The following is a 26,066-nucleotide window of genomic DNA, read 5'->3' as shown; positions in this document are numbered from 1 at the left end:
GCAAAAGTCTGCGCCCTGTGAATGTGCAAAAATTGTCAAAAATGGGACATTCAAAAATTCGTAGCTCACTTCCTGTTCATTTTAGCATATGGGTCCAAGAGACTTTTTTGTAGGTCTTGGGCTCCCTCATACACCTAAAAATATTCGTCGTTCTTGCTTAAACGTACAACCGGGGCTGCTTCGTTAAAAACTTCTAGGGGGCGCTATTGAGTCATTTTTGTAAAAATAGCACAATCAACAATAAAATATTGCTCATTTTACCAGGCCAGATGTGTGTGCCAAGTTTCATGAGTTTCTGTGCATGTTTAGACCCTCAAAACCGGCGTTGTTTTCTTGGCGAACAGCGCTTAGCCACACCCACAGCAATTTGCGAAAACTCACAAACTTCGTGTTGTGACATCATGAAGGCCGAAACCCTCATCTGAGCAAATATGAGGTAGGTCCAGTTAACGTGTTTGGAGAAAAACGTAGAAGAAAATTCGTAAGAAAAAAAATTGCCACTAGGTGGCGCTATCAGTTAGATGAAATGTAAGTTTGTAGATGTCTTTAGAGCTGGACTCTCATCAATTGTGTACAATTTTGAGAAGATAGCATCATCTCGGTCAAGTTAATGCAGCTTTTGTTGTCACGAGAAATCTTCAGAATTTGCGGCACCGTAGCGGCCACGCCCTTTGGCGAAAAGTTACAATATTCGGTGTGGGGCATGATCAACATCTTAAGGCTTTTCTGACCAATTTTCAACTGGATCCCTTCAACGAGCTCAGCACAGTAGCTAAAAACGTAAAGTCTGACAATTATTGTTACCACTAGGTGGCGCTACATGGATAACTGAATTTTATCATATAGATGTTTTCAGGCCGTGACGATTAAGTTGCCTGATAAGTTTGAGATTTTTTGGAGCTTGAACATGGGAGTTATTAAGCATTTGCTCTTTCTGGACAAATGAAATTTTAAAGGCAATATTTGATGCCCCGCCCCCGTCATATAGTATTTCGAAAAGGCAAGATTTTTTCCCCAGTTGTTCTCTCAGGTCTTGAGATGATAAATACCAAGTTTGAAGTCAATTGGATGAAAAATGTTTGCAAAGGGGGAAAAAGCATGACCACAGTGAATGTGCCAAAATAGGCCAAAATTGGACATTAAAAAATTCATAGCTCACTTCCTGTACATTTTAGCTACATGGTCCCAATAGACTTTTTTGTGCGTCTCGGGGTGCTACACGTGCCTGCCAATTTTCGTTGCTCTAGCTCAAACATGCCGGGCTTGGTTTTTATTTTTCTATGCTAGGGGGCGCTATAGAGTCGCGTTGTTATGACGACTTCATAATATCAAATTTTTCGCCGGGCCTGAGGAGTGTGCAAAGTTTGGTGAGTTTTCGTAAATGTTTAGGTACCCAAAATCGTGATCGTTTACGGAGAAAAAGAATAATAATAATAATAATAATAATAACTAGAGCTGCGAGGAGCTATAAAGGCCCCTCGCAGCCCGGGCCACGTTGGAGTCCTTGCACGTTGGGGTACTTGCACGTTAGGGTACTGGCACGTTGGGGTACTGGCACGTTGGGGTACTGGCATATTGGAAGCAAAATTTCTTTGAAAATGGCATAATAAACGTTTACATGTAGAATATTTTTTTTGCCAGTGTGTGTCAAGCTCAACGGGTTTTGGTGATTGTTAAGACCTGCAAAAATCAGCGTCCTTATTTATTTTTAGGCAATGAGTTGCCTTGATTGGTATTTTTTGTAAAAGTCTATATATACATCATCGCTCGTTGTACTCATTGCACAATGTTACTTTTATTGTCCAAAGGGGCAATCAAAAATGACTAACACAAAATGGAAACGTACATACGTTTGGATCGGTGTGAAGCCAGTGAACAATTTGAGTGGTGGAAACTAAAAGAATATTCATTAATGACTTAGTTATCACACATAGAATGAGTTTTCATTTTTTGTACAAAATACCGTATGTGTTTTTTTTTTTTTATATATATATTATGCCTCAAGGGCTAGGTGGCGCTGTATTTATAACTGAATGTTGTCATAGAGATACCTTCAGGCCTTGATTATAAGCATACATGTCAAGTGTGGGATTTTTTTTGGAGCATGTACCGTGGAGTTATTATGCATATCCTTCATTCACGATATTGCTTTTAATGTCCACAGAAGCTATCAAAAATAGATAAAAATATATATATGTTTCGATAAGTCTGATGCCAGTGAACATTTTGAGTGGTGGAAACTAAAAGAATATTCATAAATGACTTAGTTATCACACTTAGAATGAGTTTACATTTTTTGTACAAAATACCGTATGTGGGGTATTTTTTTTTTATGCCTCAATGGCTAGGTGGCGCTGCATATATAACTGAATGTTGTCATAGAGATAGCTTCAGGCCTTGACGATAAACATACATGTCAAGTTTTGGATTTTTTGGAGCACGTACCGGGGAGTTATTATGCATATCCTTTTTCAGTGCGAAACACAAATTTTGATGCCCCGCCTTCATCATATAGTATTTCGAAAGGTCAAGATTTTCCCCCCTGTCGTTGGCTCAGGTCTTGACATGGTCCAGGTCAAGTCTTAACTCAGTCAGATGAAACGTGTAGGAGAAGTGGGCAAAAGTCTGCCCCCTGTGAATGTGCAAAAATCGTCAAAAATGGGACATTCAAAAATTCGTAGCTCACTTCCTGTTCATTTTAGCATATGGGTCCAAGAGACTTTTTTGTAGGTCTTGGGCTCCCTCATACACCTAAAAATATTTGTCGTTCTTGCTTAAACGTACAACCGGGGCTGCTTCGTTAAAAACTTCTAGGGGGCGCTATTGAGTCATTTTTGTAAAAATAGCACAATCAACAATAAAATATTGCTCATTTTACCAGGCCAGATGTGTGTGCCAAGTTTCATGAGTTTCTGTGCATGTTTAGACCCTCAAAACTGGCGTTGTTTTCTTGGCGAACAGCGCTTAGCCACACCCACAGCAATTCGCGAAAACTCACACACTTCGTGTTGTGACATCATGAAGGCCGAAACCCTCATCTGAGCAAATATGAGGTAGGTCCAGTTAACGTGTTTGGAGAAAAACGTAGAAGAAAATTCGTAAGAAAAAAAATTGCCACTAGGTGGCGCTATCAGTTAGATGAAATATAAGTCAGTAGATGTCTTTAGGGCTGGACTCTCATCAAATGTGTGAAATTTTGAGAAGATAGGATCATCTCGGTCAAGTTAATGCAGCTTTTATTTTCACGAAAAATCTTCAGACTTTGCGTCACCGTAGCGGCCACGCCCTTTGGCGAAAAGTTACAATATTCGGTGTGGGGCATGATCAACATCTTAAGGCTTTTCTGACCAATTTTCAAATGGATCCCTTCAACAAGCTCAGCACAGTAGCTAAAAACGTAAAGTATGACATTTATTGTAACCACTAGGTGGCGCTATATGTATAACTGAATTTTATCATATAGATGTTTTCAGGCCGTGACTATTACGTTGCCTGAGAAGTTTGAGATTTTTTGGAGCTTGAACATGGGAGTTATTAAGCATTTGCTCTTTCTGGACAAATGAAATTTTAAAGGCAATATTTGATGCCCCGCCCCCGTCATATAGTATTTCAAAAAGGCAAGATGTTTTGCCCAGTTGTTCTCTCAGGTCTTGAGATGATAAATGCCAAGTTTGAAGTCAATTGGATGAAAAATGTTTGCAAAGGGGGAAAAAGCATGACCACAGTGAATGTGCCAAAATAGGCCAAAATTGGACATAAAAAAATTCCTAGCTCACTTCCTGTACATTTTAGCTACATGGTCCCAATAGACTTTTTTGTGCGTCTCGGGGTGCTACACGTGCCTGCCAATTTTTGTTGCTCTAGCTCAAACGTGCCGGGCTTGGTTTTTATTTTTCTACGCTAGGGGGCGCTATCGAGTCGCATTGTTATGACGACTTAATAATATCAAATTTTTCGCCGGGCCTGAGGAGTGTGCAAAGTTCGGTGAGTTTTCGTGAATGTTTAGGTACCCAAAATCGCGATTGTTTGCGGAGAATAAAGAATAATAATAATAATAATAATAATAATAATTTTTACAAAAACAATAGGGACCTCGCAGCGGTCGCTGCTCGGGCCCTAACTAGAGCTGCGAGCAGCTATAAAGGGCCCTCGCAACCCGGGCCACGTTGGGGTATTTGCACGTCGGGGTACTGGCATGTTGGGGTACTGTCAAATAGGAAACCATCTAAATTTTAAACGTTTTTGCCATGCTTTGTGTTTGTAAAGTTTCATGGAAAGGCCAAAAATGATGCACAATTAACAAAATAAAATCAAAATGGATTGGCACATGGCTATATAGAATACTTTTTGAATATATTAGGCATGCCTGCCAATATTCACACATCTAGCTGAATCATATAATCGGAAAGACTTCATAAAAATGTCTAGAGGGCGCTATTGAAGCATTTATTGCAAATTTAATAAGAAATCTCTAAAATATTCATGCTTATGACAAGCCTGATGTGTGTGTAAAGTTTCATGAGTTTTTGCACATGTTTAGACCAAAAAAAAAAAAAGCAGCATTTTACTTGGCAAACAATGCATCGCCATGAAACGGCGTGGGACAAAATAAATAACTTTCGATAACTTTGTTTCTTAAACATCTTAAGATGAAGCACACCAAGTTTGAAGACAGTCGGATAAATTTTGTAGGAGGAGTTCGTTAAAATATGACCCCTAAAAAAGCCACATCGTGGGCTCTTATGTATGCCTCTTAATTATCATAGCGCTACGTGAAACGTACAACCGGGAATGCTTCGTTAATGAGGAGTTTTTTACCTCAAAATGTGATGACCGGCCCTTACGGGACTTCCTGTTAGGTTTAGCACATGGCACCAAGAGACTTTTTTGTTCATTGTGGGCTGTTAAATTTGTCTCCAAATTTTCGTAGCTCTCGCTGCTTCGTACAACTGTGAATGCTTCATTAAGAGGGAATTTTTTCCTTTGCAAACTGTGCATGCCACGGCAACAGCGTGCGACGAAATAAAAAGCTTTCAATAACTTTTCATCTTCAACATTTTAAGATGAATCACACCAAGTTTGGAGATGATCGGATAAACTCTGTAGGAGGAGTTCGTTAAAATAAGACCCCTATGAAATGGCCCAAAAAATGGCAACACGTTCCAAAGTAAATCAAAATGGCGGACTTCCTGTTCGGTTTAGCATATGGTTCAAAAAGAGTTTTTTGTACCTTGAGGGCTGTTACATATGTCTTCAAATGTTGGTAACTCTAGGTGAAATGTACAGCCGGGAATGCTTCATTAAATAAGAATTTTGAAACACAAAATTTGATGCCTCGCCTCTGGCGGACTTCCTGTTAGGTTTAGCATTTCTTTTAATTTTTTGTTATTATTCTTTTCCGCAAACAATCACATTTTTGAGACACTAAACGTGAACGAAAACTCACCAAACTTTACACACACGTCAGGCCTGGCGAAAAATTTGATATTTTAAAGTCGCCATAGGTGATAACAGAAAAATGGCTCCATAGCGCCACCTACATAGGTTAAACAGATCCCTGGCCCGCTACGATTGTCCGACGGCTATGAAAATTGTGTGGCACCTGTAGCACATCCAGATGAACAAAAACCTCTTTGATGTGTGTACCCTAAAATAGACAGGAAGTGAAGGATTTTTTTCCTTTGCAAAAAGTGCATGCCACGACAACAGCGTGCGACGAAATAAAGAGCTTTCAATAACTTTTCATTCTCAACATCTTAAGATGAGTCACACCAAGTTTGAAGATGATCGGATAAACTCTGTAGGAGGAGTTCGTTAAAATAAGACCCCTACGAAATGGCCCAAAAAATGGCAACACATTCCAAAGTAAATCAAAATGGCGGACGTCCTGTTAGGTTTAGCATATGGTTCAAAAAGAGTTTTTTGTACCTCGAGGGCTGTTATATACCTCTACAAATTTTGGTAACTCTAGGTGAAACGTACAGCCGGGTATGCTTTGTTAAAGAGGAGTTTTTTAGCTCAAAATGTGATGACCGGCCCCTGGGGGACTTCCTGTTGGGTTTAGCACAGGGCACCAAGAGACTTTTTTTGTACATCTTGGGCTGTTACATATGTCTACAAATTTTCGTAGCTCTCGCTGCTTCGTACAAATGGGAATGCTTCTTTAAGGATATTTTTTTTCCTTTGCAAACAGTGCATGCCATGACAACAGCGTGCGACGAAATACAAAGCTTTCAATAACTTTTCATCTTCAACATCTTAAGATGAATCACACCAAGTTTGAAGATGATCGGATAAACACTGTAGGAGGAGTTCGTTAAAATAAGACCCCAATGAAATGGCCAAAAAAATGGCAACACGTTCCAAAATAAATCAAAATGGCGGACTTCCTGTGAAGTTTAGCATATGGTTCAAAAAGAGTTTTTTGTAAATTTTCGTAGCTCTCGCTGCTTCGTACAACTGTGAATGCTTCATTAAGAGGGAATTTTTTCCTTTGCAAACTGTGCATGCCACGGCAACAGCGTGCGACGAAATAAAAAGCTTTCAATAACTTTTCATCTTCAACATTTTAAGATGAATCACACCAAGTTTGGAGATGATCGGATAAACTCTGTAGGAGGAGTTCGTTAAAATAAGACCCCTATGAAATGGCCCAAAAAATGGCAACACGTTCCAAAGTAAATCAAAATGGCGGACTTCCTGTTCGGTTTAGCATATGGTTCAAAAAGAGTTTTTTGTACCTTGAGGGCTGTTACATATGTCTTCAAATGTTGGTAACTCTAGGTGAAATGTACAGCCGGGAATGCTTCATTAAATAAGAATTTTGAAACACAAAATTTGATGCCTCGCCTCTGGCGGACTTCCTGTTAGGTTTAGCATATGGTTCAAAAAGAGTTTTTTGTAGATCATAGTCTGTTACATATGTGTACCAATTTTCGTGGCTCTCAATTAAACGTACCACGGCAATGCTTTGTTAAGTAAGAATTTTGAAACTGTAAATTTGATGCCCCGCCACCGTCATATAGTATGTCAAAAACTTTAGATTTTTTACCATGATGTTGTCCCAGGTGTTGAGATGGTACAGCCCAAGTTTGAAGTCAATCGGGTTAACCGTGTAGGAGAAGCGGGCAAAAGTATGACCCCTGTAAATGTGCAAAAATGGGCCAAAATTGGACATTCAAATACTCATACCTCACTTCCTGTCTATTTTAGGGTACACATATCAAAGAGGTTTTTGTTCATCTGGATGTGCTACAGGTGCCACACAATTTTCGTAGCCATAGGACAATCGTAGCGGGACAGGGATCCGTTAAACCTATGTAGGTGGCGCTACAGAGCCATTTTTCTATTATCACGTATGGCGACTTTAAAATATCAAATTTTTCGCCAGGCCCGATCTCCGTGTAAAGTTTGGTGAGTTTTCGTTCATGTTTAGTGCCTCAAAAATGTGGTTGTTTGCGGAAAAGAATAATAATAAAGAAAAAGAAGAAGAAGAACTAGAGCTGCGAGCAGCTATAAAGGGCCCTCGCAACCCGGGCCACGTTGGGGTACTTGCACGTCGGGGTACTGGCACGTTGGGGTACTGTCAAATAGGACAAGGACCATCTAAAATGTTTTTGACAAGCCTTGTGTGTGCAAAGTTTAATCAAAACGCAAAATATGGTGCGCAATTCCCAAAATAAATTCAAAATGGCGGACTTCCTTTTAGGTTTAGCATACGGCTACAGAATACTTTTTGTAGGTCTGAAGCTAATAGGTATGCCTCCCAGTTTTCACAAATCTAGGTCAAGTCATCTTTAGTTGTGTATCGCTTGAATCATACAATTGGAAATGCTCCATAAAAATGCATAGAGGGCGCTATTGAGCACAACGTTGGGTTACTTGCATGTCAGGGTACTGGCACGTTGGTGTACTGTTACATGGAACAAGGACCATTTAAAATGTTAGTTTTTTCCATGCCTTGTCTGTGCAAAGTTTAATGAAAAAGGCCAAAAATGATGTATAATTCCCAAAATAAAATCAAAATAGCGGACTTCCTCTTTGGTTTGGCAAATGGCTACATAATACTTTTTTGTAGGTCTAGCATAATCATACAATCGGAAATGCTTCATAAAAATGTCTATAGGGCGCTATTTATTGCACATTGCACAATAAATCTCTGAAAATTCATGTTCATGACAAGTCTGATGTGTTTGCAAAGTTTCATGAGTTTTCATGTGTATAAAAAAAAAAAAAAGCAGCACTTGACAAACAATGCATTGCTATGGCAACAGCGTGTTACAAAATAAAAAACTTTCGATTACTTTGCATCTTAAACATCTTAAGATGAAACACACCAAGTTTGAAGACAGTCGGATAAATTTTGTAGGAGGGGTTCGTTAAAATATGACCCCTGAAAAAGGCCACAAAAAATGGCAACAAATCCCATCATAAATCAAAATGGCAGACTTCCTCTTTGGTTTAGCACATGGTTCCAAGAGACTTTTTTGTACATCATGGGCTCTTATGTATGCCTGCAAATTATCATAGCGCTAGGTGAAACGTACAACCGGGAATGCTTCTTTAAAGAGGAGTTTTTTAGCTCAAAATGTGATGCCCGGCCCCTGGGGGACTTCCTGTTGGGTTTAGCACATAGCACCAGGAGACTTTTTTGTACATGCTGGGCTGTTACATATGTCTACAATTTTTCGTCGCTCTAGCTGCTTCGTACAACTGGGAATGCTTCATTAAGAAGGATTTTTTTCCTTTGCAAAAAGTGCATGCCACGACAACAGCGTGTGACGAAATAAAAAACTTTCAATAACTTTTCATTTTCAACATCTTAAGATGAATCACACCAAGTTTGAAGATGATCGGATAAACTGTAGGAGGAGTTTGTTAAAATATGACCCCTATGAAATGGCCAAAAAAAATGGCAACACATTCCAAAGTAAATCAAAATGGCGGACGTCCTGTTAGGTTTAGCATATGGTTCAAAAAGAGTTTTTTGTACCTCGAGGGGTGTTATATACCTCTACAAATGTTGGTAACTCTATGTGAAACGTACAGCCGGGTATGCTTTGTTAAAGAGGAGTTTTTTAGCTCAAAATGTGATGCCCGGCCCCTGGGGGACTTCCTGTTGGGTTTAGCACAGGGCACCAAGAGACTTTTTTGTACATCTTGGGCTGTTATATATGTCTACAAATTTTCGTAGCTCTAGCTGCTTCGTACAAATGGGAATGCTTCTTTAAGGATATTTTTTTTCCTTTGCAAACAGTGCATGCCATGACAACAGCGTGCGACGAAATACAAAGCTTTCAATAACTTTTCATCTTCAACATCTTAAGATGAATCACACCAAGTTTGAAGATGATCGGATAAACACTGTAGGAGGAGTTCGTTAAAATACGACCCCAATGAAATGGCCAAAAAAATGGTAACACGTTCCTAAATAAATCAAAATGGTGGACTTCCTGTTAGGTTTAGCATATGGTTCAAAAAGAGTTTTTTGTAGGTCATAGCCTGTTACATATGTGTACCAATTTTCGTAGCTCTAGATTAAACGTACAACCGGCAATGCTTCGTGAAGTAAGAATTTTTAAACTCTAAATTTGATGCGCCGCCGCCGTCATATAGTATATCAAAAACTTTTCATTTTTCACAATGATGTTGTCCCAGGTGTTGAGATGGTACATCCCAAGTTTGAAGTCAATCGGGTTAACCGTGTAGGAGAAGCGGGCAAAAGTATGACCCCTGTAAATGTGCAAAAATTGGCAAAAATTGGACATTTAAATACTCATACCTCACTTTCTGTCTATTTTAGGGTACACACTTCAAAGAGGTTTTTGTTCATTGGGATGTGCTACAGGTACCACACAATTTTCATAGCCGTCGGACAATCGTAGCGGGACAGGGATCCGTTAAACCTATGTAGGTGGCGCTACAGAGCCATTTTTCTGTTATCATGTATGGCGACTTTAAAATATCAAATTTTTCGCCAAGCCCGATCTGCGTCTAAAGTTTGGTGAGTTTTCGTTCATGTTTAGTGCCTCAAAAATGTGGTTGTTTGCGGAAAAGAATAATAACAAAGAAAAAGAAGAAGAAGAAGAATAACTAGAGCTGCGAGCAGCTATAAAGATCCCTCGCAACCCGGGCCACGTTGGGGTATTTGCACGTCGGGGTACTGGCATGTTGGGGTACTGTCAAATAGGAAACCATCTAAATTGTAAACGTTTTTGCCATGCTTTGTGTTTTTAAAGTTTCATGGAAAGGCCAAAAACGATGCACAATTAACAAAATAAAATCAAAATGGATTGGCACATGGCTATATAGAATACTTTTTGAATATATTCGGCATGCCTGCCAAAATTCACACATCTAGCTGAATCATATAATCGGAAAGACTTCATAAAAATGTCTAGAGGGCGCTATTGAGCCATTTATTACAAATTGCACAACAAATCTCTAAATAAAATATTCATGTTCCAGACAGGTCTGGTGTGTGTGCAAAGTTTTGTGAGTTTTCACCCATATTTAGACTCTCAAAAAAGCATTTTTCTTCACAAACAATGCATGGCTACAGCAAAGGCGTGTGACAAAATAAAAAAATTCAATAACTTTTCATCTTAAATATCTTAAGATGAAACACGCCAAAGAATGAAGACGATCTGATAAGTTCTGTTGAAAATATGACCCCTATAAAAGGCCCCAAAAAATGGCTACAAATACCAAAGTAAATCAAAATTGCAGACTTCCTTTTTGATTCAGCATATGGCTTTAGGAACCTTTTTGTAAGTCTTAGGCTGATAGGTATCCCAATTTTTACAAATCTAGCTGAATCATAAAACACAAAACATTTGCAAAAGCTTCATAAGAATGTCTAGAGGGCGCTATTGAACCATTTATTGCAAATTGAATAAGAAATCTCTAAAATATTCATGCTGATGACAAGCCTGATGTGTGTGTAAAGTTTCATGAGTTTTTGCACATGTTTAGACCCAAAAAAAAAAAGCAGCATTTTACTTGGCAAACAATGCATCGCCATGACAACGGCGTGCGACAAAATCAATAACTTTCGATAACTTTGCATCTTAAACATCTTAAGATGAAGCACACCAAGTTTAAAGACAGTCGGATAAATTTTGTAGGAGGAGTTCGTTAAAATATGACCCCTAAAAAAGGCCACAAAAAATGGCTACAAATCCCAACGTAAATCAAAATGGTGGACTTCCTGATTGGTTTAGCATATGGCTCCAAGAGACTTTTTTGTACATCCTGAGCTCTTATGTTTGCCTGCAAATTATCATAGCTTTAGGTGAAACGTACAACCAGGAATGCTTTGTCTGTTTAATCAAAACGCAAACTATGGTGTGCAATTCCCATGCATTGCTATGGCAACAGCGTGTGACAAAATAAAAAACTTTCGATTACTTTGCATCTTAAACATCTTAAGATGAAACATACCAAGTTTGAAGACAGTCGGATAAATTTTGTAGGAGGGGTTCGTTAAAATATGACCCCTGAAAAAGGCCACAAAACAATTGCCACAAAAAATGGCTACAAATCCCAACGTAAATCAAAATGGCGGACTTCCTGTTTGGTTTAGCAGATGGTTCCAAGAGACTTTTTTGTACATCGTGGGCTCTTATGTATGCCTCTAAATTATCATAGCGCTAGGTGAAACGTACAACCGGGAATGCTTTGTTAAAGAGGAGTTTTTTACCTCAAAATGTGATGACCGGCCCCTACGGGACTTCCTGTTGGGTTTAGCACATGGCACCAAGAGACTTTTTTGTACATCGTGGGCTGTTAAATTTGTCTCCAAATTTTCGTAGCTCTAGCTGCTTCGTACAACTGGGAATGCTTCATTAAGAGGGAATTTTTTCCTTCGCAATCTGTGCATGCCACGACAACAGCGTGCGACGAAATAAAAAGCTTTCAATAACTTTTCATCTTCAACATTTTAAGATGAATCACACCAAGTTTGGAGATGATCGGATAAACTCTGTAGGAGGAGTTCGTTAAAATAAGACCCCTATGAAATGGCCCAAAAAATGGCAACACGTTCCAAAGTAAATCAAAATGGCGGACTTCCTGTTCGGTTTAGCATATGGTTCAAAAAGAGTTTTTTGTACCTTGAGGGCTGTTACATATGTCTTCAAATGTTGGTAACTCTAGGTGAAATGTACAGCCGGGAATGCTTCATTAAATAAGAATTTTGAAACACAAAATTTGATGCCTCGCCTCTGGCGGACTTCCTGTTAGGTTTAGCATATGGCACCAACAGGCTTTTTTGTAGATCATAGTCTGTTACATATGTGTACCAATTGTCGTGGCTCTCAATTAAACGTACCACCGGCAATGCTTAGTTAAGTAAGAATTTTGAAACTGTAAATTTGATGCCCCGCCACCGTCATATAGTATGTCAAAAACTTTAGATTTTTTACCATGATGTTGTCCCAGGTGTTAAGATGGTACAGCCCAAGTTTGAAGTCAATCGGGTTAACCGTGTAGGAGAAGCAGGCAAAAGTATGACCCCTGTAAATGTGCAAAAATGGGCCAAAATTGGACATTCAAATACTCATACCTCACTTCCTGTCTATTTTAGGGTACACATATCAAAGAGGTTTTTGTTCATCTGGATGTGCTACAGGTGCCACACAATTTTCGTAGCCATAGGACAATCGTAGCGGGACAGGGATCCGTTAAACCTATGTAGGTGGCGCTACAGAGCCATTTTTCTGTTATCATGTATGGCGACTTTAAAATATCAAATTTTTCGCCAGGCCCGATCTGCGTGTAAAGTTTGGTGAGTTTTCGTTCATGTTTAGTGCCTCAAAAATGTGGTTGTTTGCGGAAAAGAATAATAACAAAGAAAAAGAAGAAGAAGAAGAAGAATAACTAGAGCTGCGAGCAGCTATAAAGGGCCCTCGCAACCCGGGCCACGTTGGGGTATTTGCACGTCGGGGTACTGGCATGTTGGGGTACTGTCAAATAGGAAACCATCTAAATTGTAAACGTTTTTGCCATGCTTTGTGTTTTTAAAGTTTCATGGAAAGGCCAAAAACGATGCACAATTAACAAAATAAAATCTAAATGGATTGGCACATGGCTATATAGAATACTTTTTGAATATATTCGGCATGCCTGCCAATATTCACACATCTAGCTGAATCATATAATCGGAAAGACTTCATAAAAATGTCTAGAGGGCGCTATTGAGCCATTTATTACAAATAGCACAACAAATCTCTAAATAAAATATTCATGTTCTAGACAGGTCTGGTGCGTGTGCAAAGTTTTGTGAGTTTTCACCCATATTTAGACTCTCAAAAAAGCATTTTTCTTCACAAACAATGCATGGCTACAGCAAAGGCGTGTGACAAAATAAAAAAATTCAATAACTTTTCATCTTAAATATCTTAAGATGAAACACGCCAAAGAATGAAGACGATCTGATAAGTTCTGTTGAAAATATGACCCCTATAAAAGGCCCCAAAAAATGGCTACAAATACCAAAGTAAATCAAAATGGCAGACTTCCTTTTTGATTCAGCATATGGCTTTAGAAACCTTTTTGTAAGTCTTAGGCTGATAGGTATCCCAATTTTTACAAATCTAGCTGAATCATAAAACACAAAACATTTGCAAAAGCTTCATAAAAATGTCTAGAGGGCGCTATTGAACCATTTATTGCAAATTGAATAAGAAATCTCTAAAATATTCATGCTGATGACAAGCCTGATGTGTGTGTAAAGTTTCATGAGTTTTTGCACATGTTTAGACCAAAAAAAAAAAGTAACATTTTACTTGGGAAACAATGCATCGCCATGACAACGGCGTGCGACAAAATAAATAACTTTCGATAACTTTGCATCTTAAACATCTTAAGATGAAGCACACCAAGTTTAAAGACAGTCGGATAAATTTTGTAGGAGGAGTTCGTTAAAATATGACCCCTAAAAAAGGCCACAAAAAATGGCTACAAATCCCAACGTAAATCAAAATGGTGGACTTCCTGATTGGTTTAGCATATTGCTCCAAGAGACTTTTTTTGTACATCCTGAGCTCTTATGTTTGCCTGCAAATTATCATAGCTTTAGGTATTTAATCAAAACGCAAAATATGGTGTGCAATTCCCATGCATTGCTATGGCAACAGCGTGTGACAAAATAAAAAACTTTCGATTACTTTGCATCTTAAACATCTTAAGATGAAACATACCAAGTTTGAAGACAGTCGGATAAATTTTGTAGGAGGGGTTCGTTAAAATATGACCCCTGAAAAAGGCCACAAAAAATGGCAACAAATCCCATCATAAATCAAAATGGCGGACTTCCTGTTTGGTTTAGCCCATGGTTCCAAGAGACTTTTTTGTACATCGTGGGCTCTTATGTATGCCTGCAAATTATCATAGCGCTAGGTGAAACGTACAACCGGGAATGCTTAGTTAAAGAGGAGTTTTTTAGCTCAAAATGTGATGCCCGGCCCCTGGGGGACTTCCTGTTGCGTTTAGCACATGGCACCAAGAGACATTTTTGTAGATCCTGGGCTGTTACATATGTCTACAATTTTTCGTCACTCTAGCTGCTTCGTACAACTGGGAATGCTTCATTAAGAAGGATTTTTTTCCTTTGCAAAAAGTGCATGCCACGATAACAGCATGTGACGAAATAAATTTTTTTTAATAACTTTTCATTTTCAACATCTTAAGATGAATCACACCAAGTTTGAAGATGATCGGATAAACTCTGTAGGAGGAGTTTGTTAAAATATGACCCCTATGAAATGGCCAAAAAAAATGGCAACACATTCCAAAGTAAATCAAAATGGCGGACGTCCTGTTAGGTTTAGCATATGGTTCAAAAAGAGTTTTTTGTAAATCGAGGGCTGTTATATACCTCTACAAATTTTGGTAACTCTAGGTGAAACGTACAGCCGGGTATGCTTTGTTAAAGAGGAGTTTTTTTTAGCTCAAAATGTGATGCCCGGCCCCTGGGGGACTTCCTGTTGGGTTTAGCACAGGGCACCAGGAGACTTTTTTGTACATCTTGGGCTGTTACATATGTCTACAAATTTTCGTAGCTCTAGCTGCTTCGTACAACTGGCAATGCTTCTTTAAGGATATTTTTTTTCCTTTGCAAACAGTGCATGCCATGACAACAGCGTGCGACGAAATACAAAGCTTTCAATAACTTTTCATCTTCAACATCTTAAGATGAATCACACCAAGTTTGAAGATGATCGGATAAACACTGTAGGAGGAGTTCGTTAAAATAAGACTCCAATGAAATGGCCAAAAAAATGGCAACACGTTCCAAAATAAATCAAAATGGTGGACTTCCTGTTAGGTTTAGCATATGGTTCAAAAAGAGTTTTTTGTAGGTCATAGCCTGTTACATATGTGTACCAATTTTCGTAGCTCTAGATTAAACGTACAACCGGCAATGCCTCGTGAAGTAAGAATTTTTAAACTCTAAATTTGATGCGCCGCCGCCGTCATATAGTATATCAAAAACTTTTCATTTTTCACAATGATGTTGTCCCAGGTGTTGAGATGGTACATCCCAAGTTTGAAGTCAATCGGGTTAACCGTGTAGGAGAAGCGGGCAAAAGTATGACCCCTGTAAATGTGCAAAAATTGGCAAAAATTGGACATTTAAATACTCATACCTCACTTTCTGTCTATTTTAGGGTACACACTTCAAAGAGGTTTTTGTTCGTTGGGATGTGCTACAGGTGCCACACAATTTTCATAGCCGTCGGACAATCGTAGCGGGACAGGGATCCGTTTAACCTATGTAGGGGGCGCTAAGGAGCCATTTTTCTGTTATCATGTATGGCGACTTTAAAATATCAAATTTTTCGCCAGGCCTGATGTGCGTGTAAAGTTTGGTGAGTTTTCGGTCACGTTTAGTGTCTCAAAAATGCGATTGTTTGCGGAGAAGAATAATAATAAGAATAACTAGAGCTGCGAGCAGCTATAAAGGGCCCTCGCAACCCGGGCCACGTTGGGGTATATGCAAGTCGGGGGACTTGCACGTTGGGGTACTGTTAAATAGACAAGGACCATGGAAAATAGAAATGCATTTGCCGTGCCTTGTGTGTAAAAAGGTGCAGTAAAAGGCCAAAAATGATGCACAATTCCCAAAATAAATTCAAAAGTGTGGACTTTCTGATGTGTGTGCAAAGTTTCATGAAAAGTCGCTCGTTTGATATTCAAAACCAGCATCTGTTCATTTGAAAACATTGCATGGCACAGAGATGGTGTGTGATCAAATAAAAAGCTTTTTGATGACTCTTAATGTGGTGTCGCTGTGCAACACATATGTATTCATGACATAGTGAAGTATTGTGACAGTTTTGTAGGGTCCAGCAAACAGTAAATGTGTGACAGTTATTCAAGAAAAAATGTAGCTTTGAAGCAGGCTAACCAATGACATCATCTAAAGGGGAAAAAAGCACATGAGCAAGCATAGGTATAAGTAGAGGAGAAAAAGAGATGAAAGAAGTGCGAGAGATGGAACAGGAGAGGAATGCAGCTGTTTATGTATAGCTGTTGTAACAGGACAGATTAAATAACACTTTAACCTGGGGTTAACAGCGCCCTAGGACAGATAAACTCTTTAGTGTAAAAGTTTTCTGGGACAGATGAATCCCTTGGGGTCAAAGAGTTTGGGTTAGCACATAGTCTGTCTTAGGATAATGTAACCTCCATGGATGAATTAGTCCTAGGACGCTTTGACCTGCGGGCTAAAACTTCAGGGGGGTTAACCTGTCCTGTTATATTGTGATCATCGTCTTCGTGCATGTCCTCAGTGGCTTCTTCTGTCTGTGTGGCAGCATTTGATACATCTGTAGAACAAAAAAGAATGAAGAATCATGTTAGATCTGTGAAGTTTGGTTGTCTTAGGTGTAGTTTACAGAACAGTCGTGTGCATATTTTTAGCATGGTAGTGTCTTAATACAAATGCATATTATGTAATGCACTGTATATGGATATTACAGACGTAATATTTGACGGTGATCTTATATTCATAGTTTTTGCCCGTTAATAAATAATATAGCTAGTAAGTAATAAGACACGCAAAAATGGTATAGTTGAATCATCTGGGTCAAAAAGCAATGTTTTAGGATTGTGTGATGAAATGATGAATAAAAGTAAGGATACGACAGGTACATAAATGGTTATGTAAGTGTAACGTGTTGGTGCAAAACGTTGTGGTCGTGTTGCATGTTACTCAATGGCTGTGTGTGTCAAAACGAGTTTATTTGAAAGAATATACAAATATATACACACGGACATATATATTTATACAGTATAACAGTACCGCATGTATTGGTTTTAAGGAAAGAGTTGAAAAGCAGTGTTCAGAAAAAAGCATAAGACGCACAAAGTACCATTTCACTGCATGTAATAAGTTGTCAAGTAGACATGTGAATTAAGTGGTTAAGATAGTGGCTACTGTGCAAGTAAGCTTCAATTGTCTCTAAAAGGTTAGCATATGTGTTCTACATGATATCAATGGCTAGACGTGCTCGTGGAGAAACATTACAAACAGAAAAACACACTAAAGGTGCCTTTAACAAACCTGTTAATAAATGAGAACTTAATACATATATGTATGGCATACTGTATATGATTGAGAAAGTTGTCCTGTTTAGTTTATGTATTGTATACTTACGGAAAAAAGTTGGCAATCTTTGCGTATGGAGATGATTAGAGGGTCTTTATCAAAAGAGAATTTGCTTGGTGATTTGTTCATGTTCTGTAGAAAAGCAAAGGAGTAGAAATAAATACAGTATCATACTTCATAAACATACAAGAAATTTGTAGCTGTATTAACCATTGTTGGTATTTGAAGTGATAATTTAGGAATAGAAGTGTAGTGATTGCAGAATTTATAGAGTGCTTACCTTGTATGACTTTGTAGATGGAAATGTCTTTTGTTGAAAGAGCTCTTTGTTGTCTACTATATATGCAAGGACAAGCATAAGTAGGTGTGGTTATGAAGTACTTGACCATTGAAATAAAGCAGTGGTATCAAATGTATGGACCGTGGTTTGGCTCAGGCCTGCAAAGGGGTTTAATGTGGCACAAGAGATAATCTTGTAAGGTACAAAAAATAATAATAATATAATAGGTATGCCTCTGAGTTTTCACAAATCTAGGTCAAGTCAAGTCATCTTTAGTTATTTCGCGCTTGAATCATCCAATCGGAAATGCTCCATAAAAAATGTATAGAGGGTGCGATTTATTGCAAATTGCACAAGAAATCTCTAAAAATTCATGTTAATGACAAGTCTGATGTGTGTGCAAAGTTTCACGAGTTTTCACACATGTATAGATAAAAAAAAAACAAAGCAGCACTTTACTTGGCAACCAATGCATCGCTATAGCAGCAGCGTGCGACAAAATAAAAAACTTTCGATAAATTTGCATCTTAAACATCTTAAGATGAAACACACCAAGTTTGAACACGGTCGGATGAATTTTGTAGGAGGAGTTAAAATATGACCCCTAAAAAAGGCCACAAAAAAAGGCTACAAATCCCATCATAAATCAAAATGGCGGACTTCCTGTTTGGTTTAGCACATGGTTCCAAGAGACTTTTTTGTACATCGTGGGCTCTTATGTATGCCTCTAAATTATCATAGCGCTAGGTGAAACGTACAACCGGGAATGCTTCGTTAAAGAGGAGTTTTTTAGCTCAAAATGTGATGCCCGGCCCCTACGGGACTTCCTGTTGGGTTTAGCACATGGCACCAAGAGACTTTTTTGTACATCGTGGGCTGTTACATTTGTCTCCAAATTTTCGTAGCTCTAGCTGCTTCGTACAACTGGGAATGCTTCATTAAGAAGGAATTTTTTCCTTTGCAAACTGTGCATGCCACGGCAACAGCGTGCGACAAAATAAAAAGCTTTCAATAACTTTTCATCTTCAACATCTTAAGATGAATCACACCAAGTTTGGAGATGATCGGATAAACTCTGTAGGAGGAGTTCGTTAAAATAAGACCCCTATGAAATGGCCCAAAAAATGGCAACACGTTCCAAAGTAAATCAAAATGGCGGACTTCCTGTTCGGTTTAGCATATGGTTCAAAAAGAGTTTTTTGTACCTTGAGGGCTGTTACATATGTCTTCAAATATTGGTAACTCTAGGTGAAATGTACAGCCGGGAATGCTTCATTAAGTTAGAATTTTGAAACACAAAATTTGATGCCTCGCCTCTGGCGGACTTCCTGTTAGGTTTAGCATATGGCACCAACAGGCTTTTTTGTAGATCATAGTCTGTTACATATGTGTACCAATTTTCGTAGCTCTAGATTAAACGTACCACCGGCAATGCTTCGTTAAGTAAGAATTTTGAAACTGTAAATTTGATGCCCCGCCACCGTCATATAGTATGTCAAAAACTTTAGATTTTTTACCATGATGTTGTCCCAGGTGTTGAGATGGTACAGCCCAAGTTTGAAGTCAATCGGGTTAACCGTGTAGGAGAAGCGGGCAAAAGTATGACCCCTGTAAATGTGCAAAAATGGGCCAAAATTGGACATTCAAATACTCATACCTCACTTCCTGTCTATTTTAGGGTACACATATCAAAGAGGTTTTTGTTCATCTGGATGTGCTACAGGTGCCACACAATTTTCGTAGCCATAGGACAATCGTAGCGGGACAGGGATCCGTTAAACCTATGTAGGTGGCGCTACAGAGCCATTTTTCTGTTATCATGTATGGCGACTTTAAAATATCAAATTTTTCGCCAGACCCGATCTGTGTGTAAAGTTTGGTGAGTTTTCGTTCATGTTTAGTGCCTCAAAAATGTGGTTGTTTGCGGAAAAGAATAATAACAAAGAAAAAGAAGAAGAAGAAGAAGAAGAATAATAATAAGAATTCCTTCAGGAACAATAGGGACCTCGCAGCGGTCGCTGCTCGGGCCCTAATAATAAGAATTCCTTCAGGAACAATAGGGACCTCGCAGCGGTCGCTGCTCGGGCCCTAATAAGAATTCCTTCAGGAACAATAGGGACCTCGCAGCGGTCGCTGCTCGGGCCCTAATAATCCGATCGAAAAACAATAGGGACCTCGCAGCGGTAGCTGCTCGGGCCCTAACTAGAGCTGCGAGCAGCTATAAAGGGCCCTCGCAGCCCGGGCCACGTTGGGGTACTTGCACGTTGGGGAACTTGCACATTGGGGTACTGGCACATTGGAAGCAGAATTTCTTTGAAAATGGCATGATAAACATGTGGACTTTTTTTTTTTTTTTTGCCAGGTGTGATGAGTGTGTCAAGCTCAATGGGTTTTGGTGATTGTTAAGATCTGCAAAAATCAGCGTCTTTTTTTTATTTTTAGGCAATGAGTTGCTCTGATTGGTATTTTTCGTAAAAGTATATATACACACATCATCGCTCGTACTCATTGCACAATGTTGCTTTTATTGTCCATAGAGGCGATAAAAAAAAAAAAAAAACTAAATAAAAAATACGTATGTTTGGATCGGTCTGATACCAGTGAACATATTGAGTGGTGGAAAGTAAAAGAATATTCATAAATGACTTAGTTATCACACTTACAATGAGTTTACAATTTTTGCAAAAATACCGTAAGTGAGGCATTTTTTTTTATGCCTCAAGGACTAGGTGGCGCTGTATTTATAACTGAATTTTGTCATAGAGATACCTTCAGGCCTTGACTCTAAATATACATTTCAAATATGGGATTTTTTGGAGCATGTACCTGGGAGTTATTAAGCATAGCCTTCATTCACGATATTGCTTTTAATGTCCATAGAGGCTATCAAAAATACATAAAACTAAATAACAAAAATATGTATGTTTGGTTAGGTCTGATGCCAGTGAATATTTTGAGTGGTGGAAGGTAAAAGAATATTCCTAAATGACTTAGTTATCACACTTAGAATGAGTTTACATTTTTTGTACAAAATACCGTAAGTGGGGTATTTTTTTTTCATGCCTCAAGGGCTAGGTGGCGCTGCATATATAACTGAATGTTGTCATAGAGATACCTTCAGGCCTTGACGATAAACATACATGTCAAGTTTGGGATTTTTTGGAGCATGTATCGGGGAGTTATTAAGCATATCCTTTTTCAGTGCGAAACACAAATTTTTTTGCCCCGCCCTCATCATATAGTATTTCCAAAAGTCAAGATTTTTCCGTCTGTTGTTGGCTCAGGTCTTGGCATGGTCCAGGTCAAGTCATAAGTCAGTCGGATAAAACGTGTAGGAGAAGTGGGCAAAAGTATGCCCTCTGAAAATGTGCAAAAATCGTAAAAAATGGGACATTCAAAAATTCGTAGCTCACTTCCTGTTCATTTTAGCATATGGGTCCAAGAGACTTTTTTGTAGGTCTTTGGCTCCCTCATACACGTAAAAATTTTCGTAGATCTTGCTTAAACGTACAATCGGGGCTGCTTCGTTAAAAATTTCTAGGGGGCGCTATTGAGTCATTTTTGTAAAAATAGCACAATCAACAATAAAATATTGTTCATTTTACCAGGCCAGATGTGTGTGCCAAGTTTCACGAGTTTCTGCGCATGTTTAGACCCTCAAAACTGGCGTTGTTTTCTTGGCGAACAGTGCTTAGCCACGCCCACAGCGATTCGCGAAAACTCACAAATTTCGTGTTGTGACATCATGAAGGCCGAAACCCTCATCTGAGCAAATATGAGGTTGGTCCAGTTAACGTGTTTGGAGAAAAAATGTACAAGAAAATTCGTAAGAAAAAAAATTGCCACTAGGTGGCGCTATCAGTAAGATGAAATATAAGTTCGTAGATGTCTTTAGGGCTGGACTCTCATCAAATGTGTGAAATTTTGAGAAGATAGGATCATCTCGGTCAAGTTCATGCAGCTTTTATTGTCACGAAAAATCTTCAGACTTTGCGGCACCGTAGCGGCCACGCCCTTTGGCGAAAAGTTACAATATTCGGTGTTGGGCATGATCAACATCTTAAGGCTTTTCTGACCAACTTTCAACTGGATCCCTTCAACGAGCTCAGCGCAGTAGCTAAAAACGTAAAGTATGACATTTATTGTCACCACTAGGTGGCGCTATATGTATAAATGAATTTTATCATATAGATGTTTTCAGGCCGTGACTATTACGTTGCCTGAGAAGTTTGAGATTTTTTGGTGCTTGAACATGGGAGTTATTAAGCATTTGCTCTTTCTGGACAAATGAAATTTTAAAGACAATATTTGATGACCCGCCCCCATCATATAGTATTTCGAAAAGGCAAGAGTTTTTGCCCAGTTGTTCTCTCAGGTCTTGAGATGATAAATGCCAAGTTTGATGTGAATTGGATGAAAAATGTTTGCAGAGGGGGAAAAAGCATGACCACAGTGAATGTGCCAAAATAGGCCAAAATTGGACATAAAAAAATTCATAGCTCATTTCCTGTACATTTTAGCTACATGGTCCCAATAGACTTTTTTGTGCGTCTCGGGGTGCTACACGTGCCTGCCAATTTTCGTTGCTCTAGCTCAAACGTGCCAGGCTTGGTTTTTATTTTTCTACGCTAGGGGGCGCTATAGAGTCGCGTTGTTATGACGACTTCATAATATCAAATTTTTCGCCGGGCCTGAGGAGTGTGCAAAGTTTGGTGAGTTTTCGTGAATGTTTAGGTACTCAAAAATGCGAGAGAATAATAATAATAATAATAATAATAATAATAATAATAATAATAATAATAATTCGAACGAAAAACAATAGGGACCTCGCAGCGGTCGCTGCTCGGGCCCTAATAATAATAATAATAATAATTTTTACAAAAACAATAGAGACCTCGCAGCGGTCGCTGCTCGGGCCCTAATAATAATAATTTTTACAAAAACAATAGGGACCTCGCAGCGGTCGCTGCTCGGGCCCTAATAATAATAATTTTTACAAAAACAATAGGGACCTCGCAGCGGTCGCTGCTCGGGCCCTAATAATAATAATTTTTACAAAAACAATAGGGACCTCGCAGCGGTCGCTGCTCGGGCCCTAATAATAATTTTTACAAAAACAATAGGGACCTCGCAGCGGTCGCTGCTCGGGCCCTAATAACCTCATTGTTCCAATATATTGGGAGGGGAGTGTAGGACATGCATTACTCGTATTTTTGGGGTTTTGTATCTTGGAGACAAAATGTCTTGCTTGTTCCTTTCAGCTTATATGGAAACATGTTTCTACAAATCTTCCTATTGGGGCAAAACAATGATATTTTATACGGGAATTTGTTTAATTCATAATTCATTGACTAACTTTATGCAGCAAATGTTATTGGTTTTCATCAGACAGTGGCAAAATGTAATTTATCAATTTACAGAGTAAAAACACTTTTCTTTATTTTAATTATTTACTTCAATTAGAAAAAAATATTTTTACTCATTCAAGTTAAATATGAAAATAAAAAAATAAGTCTAATTGAATCTTAAATAATTTAATATTATTGTTTTACTTGACAGTGATATGACACACTAAATCGCAGTGCATGTTACACATTATGAGGCTTCCGTTCCGAGATGGGCTTAAGCACATTTTCCTGAACTGTGACAATGTAATTTTTAATTAAAAACTACCATCCTTAATGAATGCTTTTGCATTTGGCTGTGCAAACTTACAGCTGGATCTGTTATAGTTTGTTGATTGGTTTGAAATCTCAGGGCTTAAAAGAGCTATGATTTTTAGAATGACGGTGCTGCTGTGTGTCTTCTACTAAACCAGCAGTGTAACCCCGGGTTTTCACCGGATGCAGTTGCGGTGCGGTTGCGGTGCGGTGCGTCTTGACTGCGTGCTCCGGACGGGTCAATTTTTTTGTCAATCCACACCGGCTCCGCACAGCTGCGGTCCGGCAGCTCCGTCGCCGCCCACTTCCCAACGTGTCTCGCGGGACCGCGCGCGCGCGATCATGTGGCATTTCACAACGACAAACATACAGAAAGTCTGTGCTCAACAGAGAAGCAGAAAGAGAGGTGGACTTCTTTTGATTTAACCTTTTCTTCTTCTTCTGCTATGAGATTCCATGCAGCATCCTTTTTTTGGTTGTCCTTGTAAAGTATATTAATAACGAGAGTCGGGTCAGTGCGGGTCCACTCTTTATTTCTGTCTTCCGGGTCCGGCTGCCTCTCAGTACGGCAAGCGAGACGGGCACAACAAGCAATAGCGAACATCAAACTCACAATACATTACAGTCCTTATAAAAAGGATGTGCCGTGTCATATATTATTTTGTGGTTTTCCACCTCCAATATAAACCTCTCCTCGTCCATGTTCGCTGGTGTCTAAACCGTGAATGAGCACATGGCCCGGCGACGCCCACGTCACGTTTTGCTGAAAAACTTGAGAAATAGGAGCTGGCGAGTGTTTTATTCTGAAAGGTAACCGGAAATTTATTTTGAAACTGCCTCGGTCTTCCTGTCCCGCTCGATGTGTTTTGTGCTAGCTTGCCATTTGCCGGAGGCCTACCGCTGCGGCGTCCGGCAAAAATAGAAAATAGGTCTATCCTTGCGGAAGGCTTGCGGCACGCCGCAGGCCTTCCGCAGTCGACACGCAACGCACCCGCAAGCGGTGTAAACTGCACCATTCGAATGAATGGAATCTAATTGCTTGCGTCGCCGGACCGCACCGCAACCGCACCGCAACCGCATCCGGTGAAAACCCGGGGTAAAACTTCTTACTGGATGGATTTGTGGGTGATAAGAGTCAAAAGCTGCTTTGTTAGCCATTTCAAGATCTAAATTTTGCTTAGCATGCACAGAGTAACAAGGGGCTGTAAAGCTGGTGAGATGACAGCCAAGAAGCTCATTCACAATGCTGTTGTACACTACATACATGTGCACTCAACTGAAATATAAACGCAACACTTTTGTTTTTTCTCCCATTTTTTATTAGATGAACTCAAAGATCTAAATCTTTTTCCACATACACAATATCACATTTTTCCCCAAATATTGTTCACAATGCATTGGGAAAGGAGTGTAGGACAGGTCTGTATTGACTGGTTTTCTGAATTTTAAGTGCTGCGTCGCTCGTGGCCGGCCGACGTGCACACGTCGCCAATCCTTGGACGCACGTCGATGGCGGGGCATCGCTCGCTTCTGATTGGTCCGTTCAATGGCGTTTTTTCTTTTTTTTCTCTCTCTCTCTCCCCGCCCCCCGCCCAGATAGTTTCGGTGAAGGCAACTGGCGGCGCAAATCGACTTCCCTGCTCGGAGACCACGGCTGTGCATGTGGATATGTGCCTGGGACGAGAGGCGGAAAACAACAATAACAAAAAATAAAAATAAAAAACTGTGTTCGCTAAGCGCACGGCTGTTGTGTTTTGGCGAGTTTACGGCCGACACCGGTGCAAATTGGCAATAATTCATTGCCACGGTGATGAACTTACTCTCCCCCCGGCTTTGTTTCGTGTTTCTGAATTAAATTGAACTTCCTGAATCCGTCATAAAATGCAGAGGAATCGCCACTCTGTGGCGGCCCAGCCATAGCGACAGCGGGACTTGGTGTGAAACTCCAGCAGACACCGATGTGTATTGCGCACAAGTCGGAAGGCAAACGCACGAGCGGAGCTCCAACGTGACGCCTCGACGCGAGCCTCTCGCAGAAGCATACTGAGGCCTTCAGTTCCCTGCTGCTCATGCTAGTTGTGTACATTGACAGGGAGCCACAAACTGAGAAATGAGATACTTGCAGTGTGCGTTTAGCTTAGCTGGTGTGTTGGCTGTGGGACATACCTGTGTCGTTTGAATCCATGCATTGGATCGTCACGGGAGTTATTCTTAAGGCCTCAGCACGGCGTTGACAGTAGGCGCCCCCCCCCCCCCCCCTCCCCCCCAAAAAAGGTGCGTAACGTCTTTGCATTATGTTTACAAAATCCGGGGAATGAAGCGTCTCTGAGCGCTACTTTGTAGCTCTCTGTAAACACGGAAGTAGCTTGAATAGTGCTGCTACTGAAATGTAAACAAAACAAGTAGAGCACGGTGCTATTGTTATGAAAACCATAAAGCCTCACTCGCAACCGATTCACAGCAACGCGATATCCGGTCCACAGCTTTACAAGCAATGTATCTAAGAATTCCC

The sequence above is a fragment of the Festucalex cinctus genome, chromosome 8, assembly GCF_051991245.1.
Source record: "Festucalex cinctus isolate MCC-2025b chromosome 8, RoL_Fcin_1.0, whole genome shotgun sequence".
NCBI classification, from domain to species: Eukaryota; Metazoa; Chordata; class Actinopteri; order Syngnathiformes; family Syngnathidae; genus Festucalex; species Festucalex cinctus.
The sequence above is the reverse complement of the archived record's forward strand: the minus strand, read 5'-3'. Positions refer to the sequence as shown.